At 34.8% G+C, this 8,802-nt stretch overlaps 2 pseudogenes; both read right to left on the reverse strand.

Moving 5' to 3' along the window:
- Nucleotides 1-1,044: 1,044 nt before the first annotated feature.
- LOC112492000 (photosystem I P700 chlorophyll a apoprotein A2-like) lies at nt 1,045-2,787 on the reverse strand (annotated as a pseudogene).
- Nucleotides 2,788-2,812: 25 nt separating this feature from the next.
- Nucleotides 2,813-5,000, reverse strand: LOC125418182 (photosystem I P700 chlorophyll a apoprotein A1-like; annotated as a pseudogene).
- Nucleotides 5,001-8,802: the final 3,802 nt, after the last annotated feature.

The following is an 8,802-nucleotide window of genomic DNA, read 5'->3' on the forward strand; positions in this document are numbered from 1 at the left end:
TGATGCGTCGTGAATGGTCGGGATAGCTCAGCTGGTATAGCAGTGTACTGAAAATCCTCCTATCACCAATTTAAATTTGGTTCCTGGCACGTTAATTACTAGTTAACAAATTAACAAAACCAAACCGAAAATTTTTTGTCAAAAAAATGTTGTGGAGACGAGATTTGAACCCGTGACCTCAAGGTTATGAGCCTTGCAAGCTACCAAGCTACTTTACCCTGCGACAAAATGATGAGTGGGAAACTAATGAGCAAACAAGAATTGAACGCGCCCCTCAACAATATCTGCACTATTACGGGGTGTGGATTGTAATTTTCCATGAATTTCCCATTTTTCATTCAACGACTGAACTTTGCTTATTTCTTTTTTTGAGGATTGATAAATCAAATGATATTTTTGTTCCAATATTTGCCTCTTCTTCTCCCTCTAAATCAAATTTTTTCTTGCCATAATGGTTCAATTCGTATTAGTTTAGTCTCAATGATACAAGTTGGATCCTAGACGTAGAAATATGAGAAGGCAGTCCCCCTTCTCCACCGAAAGAAATGATATTATTGAGGATAATACAACACATAAAAAAAAAGAATTAACCAAATTTGCTTGATATAGAGGCAATCAAGAAAGCCACATAAGTGAATATATAACCTATAGAAAAGTGGGCTAACCCGACCATTCTTGCTTGCACAATGGAAAGAGCCATTGGTTTATTTCTCCATCGAATCAAATTAACCAAAGGTGTTAGTTCATGAGCCCATGCTAAAGTTTCAATCAATTCCTCCAAATATCCATGCCAGGAAATTAAGAACATAAACTCAGCAACCCAAACAAGATGTCCAAATAAAACATCCAAGCCTAGACCGATAAACTATTCATTCCAAAAGGATTATATACATTGATAAGTTGTGAAGAGTTTAACCATAAGTAATCTCTTAACCATCCCATCAAATAGGTGGAAGACTCATTAAATTGTGAAACATTACCCTGCCATAATGTGATGTGCTTCCAATGCCAATAAAAAGTCACCCATCCAATGGTATTTAATGTTCAGAAAGCCACCAAATAAAATGCGTCCCAAGCCCAAATATCACAAGTACCACCTTATCTCGAATAGTCGGAAGGAAAACTGTAACCAAAATCCTTTTTATCTGGCATTGATTTGGAACCACGTGCATCTGAAGCCCTTTTTACTAAGATCATTGTAGTTGTATGTAAACCTAAAGCAATAGCATGATGAACCAAGAAGTCTTTGGGTCCTATTGTTAAGAATAGTGAATAACTATTCTCATTAACAACATTTAACCAACCAGACAACCATATGCTTTGACCTGCATTGAACGTGGGACCATTCGTTGAAGATAAAAATACATCAAACCCATATGAGGTTTTACCATGAGCCGATTGTATCCATTGAGTAAATATAGGTTTGATCAAGATTTGTTTCTCCAGAGTACTAAAAGCAACCATGACACCATTATGAACATAAAGTCCTAAAGTATGGAACCTTAAAAAGAGGTTGGCCCAACTTAAATGGGATATAATGGCTTCTTTATGGTCTAACATTATTGCCAATACATTATCCTCATTATGTTTCGGATTGTAATCTCTAATAAAAAATATAGCTCCATGAGTAAAAGCCCTTGTCATGATGAATCTTGCGATGTATAGGTGATTAGTATATAAAGCAGCTTGAGTAGTAAAGTCTTTTGCTATGAACGCATAAGCGGCTAAAGAGTACATGTGTTGAGCGACCAAGGAAGTAATAATCCCTAAAGAGGATAGAGCAAGGCCTAATTGAAAATGAATCAAATTATTTATTGTGTCATAGAGACCCTTATGTCCATGCCCCAATTGGGCCCCCAGAGGAATATATGCTTCTAAAAGATTTTTTATACTATGCCCAATCCTAAAATTAGTTCTATCCATATGACCAACAATAAGAAAAGTAAATGCAATAGCTAAATGATGATGAGCAATATCAGTTAGCCATAAACTTTGTGTTTCTGGATGGAATCCTTCGAGAAGGGTTAGAATGGCAGTTCCGACCCCTTGGGAGGTACAAAATAAATGACTACTTGAATCAGAGTTTTGAGTATAAAGATTCCACTGACCTATAAAAAGTGGACCTAATCCTTTGGGGTGTGGCAATACATCTAAGAAATTATTCCAACGAACATATTCCCCTTTGGCTCCCGAAATAATGACATGAACTAAATGTCCTGTCCAAGCCAAGGAACTTACTCCTGATAGTCTTGAAAAATGATGATTGAGGATAAATTCGGCATTTTTAAACCACAAAATCCTCAGTTTCCATTTCAGTTGTAGGTGCAACCAACAGGCTATTAAAGATATGGTAGAAAGAAATAATAGAAAAAGAGCTCCACTATAAAGAACTCCATTGGTACGTAAACCGATTGTATACCACCACTGATAAACACCAGAATAAGTGATATTCACTGGGCCAAAAGTTCCCCCCCGAGTAAAAGCTTCCACAGCCGGTTGACCAAAATGAGGATCCTAAATTGCATGAGCAATAGGTTTTACCCGTAAAGGGTTCTATACCCATGCCTCAAAGTTTCCTTGCCAAGCTACATCAAACGGATTTCCCAAAGTCCACAGAAAAATTAATGCAAATTCCCAAAATGGGAAGCAAAAATATTCTGATAAAGATGCTCCTCAGTAATATCATCATGACTTTCGAAGTCATGTGCGATAGCAATACCAAACCAAATGATGAGTAGTGGGGTCCTGAGATAAGCCTTGGCTAAACCTTGGAGATCTTAATGCCATAATGCCTTTCAAATCCTCCTAGCCATTATCCTACTGCAATAATTCCACCCAAAAGGTAATGGGTTACTCCTACGGCACGTCCTTGGACAATGCTCAAGGCTCTAGGCTGAGTAGCAGAAGCAACTTTTAATTTATTATGAGCCCAAATGATGGATTCAATAAGTTCTTGCCAATAACTATGCCCACTGAATAGAAACATTAGATTAAAAGGCCATACAAAATGAGCACCTAGGAAAAATAGCTATATGCAGATAATGAAAAACCATAGGACCGAATTACTTGGGATGCCTGTGCCCATAAGAAATCGCGGAGCCACCCATTAATTGTAATGGAACTTTGCGCAAAGTTGCCTCACGTGATATGAGTTACTACTCCTTGATCACTTACACTACCCCAAACATCTGACTGCATTTTCCAACTGAAATGGAATATTACTAGCGAAAATAAATTATACATCAAGAATGGCCCTAAGAACACATGATCTCAAGCAGATACTTGGCATGTCCCCCCCCCCCCCCCCCCCCCCCCCCCCGCTTCCAGGCCCATCACAAGGGAAACAAAAACCAAGATTTACTTATCTGGTATCAAACGTGAACTACGAGCAAATATAACACCTTTCAAAAGTATCAATATTATCACATGAATGTAATGTACCAAAAAAATTGGCCATTCCTAATGGAATAGGTAACAAAGCAACCTTGCCGCCCACGGCCACTAAATCACCACCCCCCATAGTTAAACCGATACTTGCTGTTGAACCAGGGGCCGTTACGCTAGGTGCTAAAGCATGGGTGTTTTGTATCCATTGAGCAAAGACAGGTTTTAATTGTATAGCAGTATCTAAAAACATATCTTGGTGATGCCCTAAAGCACTCATAGTATCATTATGAATATACAAACCAAAACTATGAAAGCCTAAAAATATACATACCCAGTTGAGATGTGATATGATCGCATCGTGATGTCTAAGGACATGATCTAATAGATTATTGGATCGAGTAGTTGGATCATAGTCTCTTACCATAAAAATGGCTGCATGCGCGAACTATGAGAAATCCACCAATCCACATGTGATGTGTGAACAATGAAAGTTGTGTACCATAGTCAGTAGTTAGATATGGATAAGGGGGCATCAAATACATATGGTGAGCTACAACAATGGTTAAAGAGCCTAACATAGCTAGGTTAATAGATAATTGAGCGTGCCATGATGTTGTTGGGATCTCATATAGACCTTTATGACCCTGGCTGATAAATGGCCCTTTCTGAGCCTCTAAAATATCTTTTATGCCATGACCAATGCCCCAGCTGGTCCTATACATGTGACCTGCTATTAGGAAAAGAGTTGCAATAGCTAAATGATGGTGTGCTATATCGGTCATCCATAGAACCCCGGATACTGGATCTAATCTTCCACAAAATGTGAGAAATTCCGCATATTTTGACCAATTCAAGGTGAAAAAAGGGGTTGCTCCCTCATTAAAATTGGGATAAAGTTGAGCCAAAAGATCTTGATTCAAGATAAATTCATGAGGAAGTGGAATCTCTTTAGGATCTACTTCAGCATTTAAAAATTGATTAATTGGTAAAGAAACATGTACTTGATGCCTTGCCCAAGAAACAGACCCAAGTCCTAGTAGCCCTGCTAAATGATGATTCAACGTAGATTCTACATCTTGGAACCAAGCCAATTTTGGGGTAGCTTTGTGATAATGGAACTAACCAGCAAAAAGCATTAAGCCTGCAAAAACCAATGCACCAATTGCAGTACAATAGAGCTGTAATTCACTAGTTATTCTACATGCTTGCCAAAGCTGAAAAAAATTGGAGGTTATTTGTATTCCTCGGAAACCACCGCCTACATCACCATTCAATATTTCTTGACCCATTATTGGCCAAAACACCTTGGCACTGGGCCCAATGTGAGTAGGATCACTTAGCCATGCTTCATAATTGGAAAAATGAACACTGTAGAAATACATAACACTCAGCCAAAGAAAAATGATGGAGAGTTATCCGAAATGGGCACTAAATACTTTTTGAGAGATCTCCTCCAAATCATTGGTATGGCTATCGAAATCATGAGCATTAGTGTGTAGGTTCTAGATCCAAGTGGTAGTATCCGGTCCTTTAGCCATTGTTATTGAGAAATTTTCACTTCTGGTTCTTGCAAACGAATAATCATTGAGTCCTCCTCCTTCCAGACAACACATACAAAGAGACCCGCCAATAGTTAAGTAATTAGGGAACCTATGAGAGATGTTTTGACTTAGTTTGTTATCCTCTATCTTCCATCTATTTATTTTTTTAGTTATTCACTAGAGCAATTATGATTTAGAAGTCGATCCGGGGCAAGTGTTCAGATCTATTATGACATAGCTGGGGGCGCTTAATGGACCTTTTTAATCTTATAAATTTTTTTTTGTGGGGCTTTGAATTGATACAATTCTTTTTTGTGCAACCTAATGTATTCATATCTTAATTAGAAGTTCCCAAATGAAGACACTTTATGTCTTACATAGACTATTCTATTCCAACCCGTGTGAACAGCAATTAGTCATTGCTAAGAGACATACTAGTATTTCTATTTAATCATTTCTCTTTTACTTTTATTAGTTATTATTATTAAGAGCAGCAAAGAAATATATTTTCTAACTTATCTGTATATCATTTATCCCTACGAAATAACAGACAAAATAGAACGATCTTAGAAGGAGAAGGGATATAATGAAATTTTTTGATTGGTTCTTCCGAGAGAAATGATCCATTTTATTTAACTGATAGAGACAACAAACAATTCATTATAACAAATAAAAAAAATAGTTAGAATAAAATAGTGTTCTTATTTGAAACGCCTTGTGATCTTCAAACAGTTTTGCGCTTCAATATAAGTCCTAGGAGTAAGCACTATAGCCTGTTTCTAATACTCGGTAGCTTGGTCTAACCAAGCCTCCACAATTTCAGAATCTCCTTACCAAATGGCTTGTTCTCCTCGATCGAAATAGGGGGTAAATTCCTTCCTTTAGAACCGTCTTGAGAGTTTCCGACCTCATACAGCTCAGCAGTCAAATTCTTTTAGTATCTCATTTTCTTAATCTACCATATATAATTGAATAAGATTTCTTATGGATCTATCCCATTTTTTTCCTCTCAAGTTAACCAGAAGAGGTTATGAGTTTCATAATTTAATTTTGCTTAATGGTTTAATCAGTTTTATCTTTTCTCCCACCTTCATAAAGCATATGTATTTCTGCTATCATTAGAATTTTCTGAAAGCTAACTATCTCGGTTTCATATATAAATTTATATAGAATCTTTGAAAAATAATTTCTTCATGAGAAGGAAAAGACTTACTATCGTTGGGATCTAACGCTAAGCGTTGCTCAATACCTTAGGGGATCAACTCTATTACGTAAGTGGATTCCTAACTTTTATCTCATATCATGACATAAGTAAGCAATTGTTATCGTATCGGCCCAAAATCTTGCAAATTGATCTTTACAACGCTTCCTTTACAATTGGACCCTTTATCAATAGAATAAAGTATCTAAGCATACCAATTTAGTCATATTTCCACTTCTATGAAGTGCATTTCTTTACTACAGCTGAGAAAAATCATTGTTTTGGACGATACATATGTAGAAAGCCTATTTTTCTAGAATTTATTAACGTATTTGCTCTTTCTTTCCCTTTCTATAGTGGTGATAGTCGCACATAATGACAGATCACGCCATATTATTAAAATCTTGTGGTAAGAATGGGTTCCGCTCTAGTGCTCGAAAATAATATTCCAAAGCTTTCGTATGTTCTCCGTTCCTTGTGTGGATAAGGCCTATGTTATAGAGTATATAACTTCGATCATAGGGATCAATTTCTAATCGCATAGCTTCATAATAATTCTGTAAAGCTTCCATATAATTTCCTTTGATTGAGCCGACATCCGTTATGGCCATCGTTCGATTAAAAGAATCTCCGTTTCAGAATTGTACATGAGATTTTCATCTCATATGGCTCCTCTTTTATGTGCATAATGAGAATAATACATGGAATCTACAAAGATTGAAATGAAATAGTCTCATTATAAACTGAGTGGGGCTAGTGTTTTTGCAAGAAATCTCTAGCCAACCTTCTTGTAAAAAACCTTTCCTTAACATGAAGCATGTTGGTACTAGATAAAATAAAAAAGGGTGACTCCAACAATTTCTTTGTCTTCAACACCTCTTAATTTCCAGGAATTAGTCACTTCAATAGTCTTTGATGGTTATATGGTTATCCAAAATACGAACGAGATGGATGTTTGTTGTCCCAACCATTCTTGTTAGTCCTGATCCTAATAAAGAAAAGGTATAATTTATACCAAAGCTTTCATGTTGTTGAGTCCTGGGAGTAGTGCCTCTTCTCCTATGCCCCGTATTGGTACTAGTGCAGTAGGTTTAACCTAACCCATAGGGTAACCTTTCGCTCAATACTCTAAAACCGACAATTGAAGCATCTGAGGCTGCATTAATCGGGGATACACGACATAAGGGCTTATTTTATTTACAAACTTCACATTCAACAAGCATAAATTTATTTCAAGAATTGTTTTTCTTTCTATTATGACTGTCTTTCTCCTAAGATTGAGGGCGGTAAAACAAAAAAGTATAACTATAAAAAAGAAAAAATTAGAAAATATATAAAAAAAATAAAATTAATTTATAGCTTTATAATTGATGATTGTAATTTATTATAATTATTTATAATTATAATAAATATATTAAATATATATATAATAAATATATTATTTATTAATTATAATTTATTATAATGTAATTAATTAATTTATAATATAATTAATTTACTATAACATAATATTTTATAATATAATAACTAATTAAGAAAGAAAATAATAACAAATTAAAAAAAGAATCAAATTGCACCATCTCAGTAATAGATGAATGCCTCTTTCTTTCCCAAAGTTGTCGGAATTATTCGCAATAAGATATTGGCTACAATTGAAAAGGTTTTATCAATAAAATTTCCATTTATTCCAGATCTAGACATAAGTAGAAATCCATTCTATAATTTCTTTGAATTACCGTTCGTGTTGTGAGAAAATAATCCCCAAACAAAGGGAATTGGAAGTATGAAAAAACATAAAAACAGACTCATTAAAAAAGAAGACCTTCTACTCAAATTCTTTCTTTTTCTTTCTGATAGAAATCAATAAAAACTAAGAAATATTTGAATTCAATTATATTTCAATCAAATGTAAATATAGTAAAATATACTAATAAAAATATAGTAGTAATATAATAGTAGTAGTAAAAGAATGAAAGGAACTATTCCTATTTCATCGAAGTTGAAGCATCAAAGAATTTTTCCTTCATATTAGGATAATTAGAGAAGTTTTGATCGAATTATGATCCAAAGAGAGAAGAAAAAGAAGCGAATAATCATTCTATGATGGATGAAAATAGACTAACCATCCCTTTTGTATTGTGTGTATAACTGGTATATGCTATACAATCAAATATAAAAACCCCAGGACGTTTCCTAAATTTGGAATAAATCTATGGGTCCGAAGTTAGGATAAAGGGTTGAAAGATCTAAAAATGGAAAGTCATTTTAGAATTTTTATGAAAGTGGATGAATAATCTAAACTAAATATAATAATGATCTAAAAGTATCCATTAAACATACTCGTAAAAAATAGATTACTCAGTGTATTCATTCCAATTCAGTAATTTAATCAGGTATAAATATTAGAAAAGGCCAGGAGTGCCGTCTTCACAAACATAAATCCTTATCTATTATTTTTCACAAAAAAAAATCTTTTTCCCCAGCATCGAAGGAAGGGTTTATCTTTAATTTAACAAAAGTTTTTCTATTAAAAAACAAAAAGAGTGTAAAGAAGGGACAAGGAATTAAAATCACCTTACTAATCTATGATACATTAATATGAGAAAAATCCCCAAATCAAAACCCCTTACCTCGGGTCTTCCTACATAGTAGGGGATGTCCAAATGCCTGTTC

Source organism: Ziziphus jujuba, chromosome 5 (assembly GCF_031755915.1).
Source record: "Ziziphus jujuba cultivar Dongzao chromosome 5, ASM3175591v1".
NCBI classification, from domain to species: Eukaryota; Viridiplantae; Streptophyta; class Magnoliopsida; order Rosales; family Rhamnaceae; genus Ziziphus; species Ziziphus jujuba.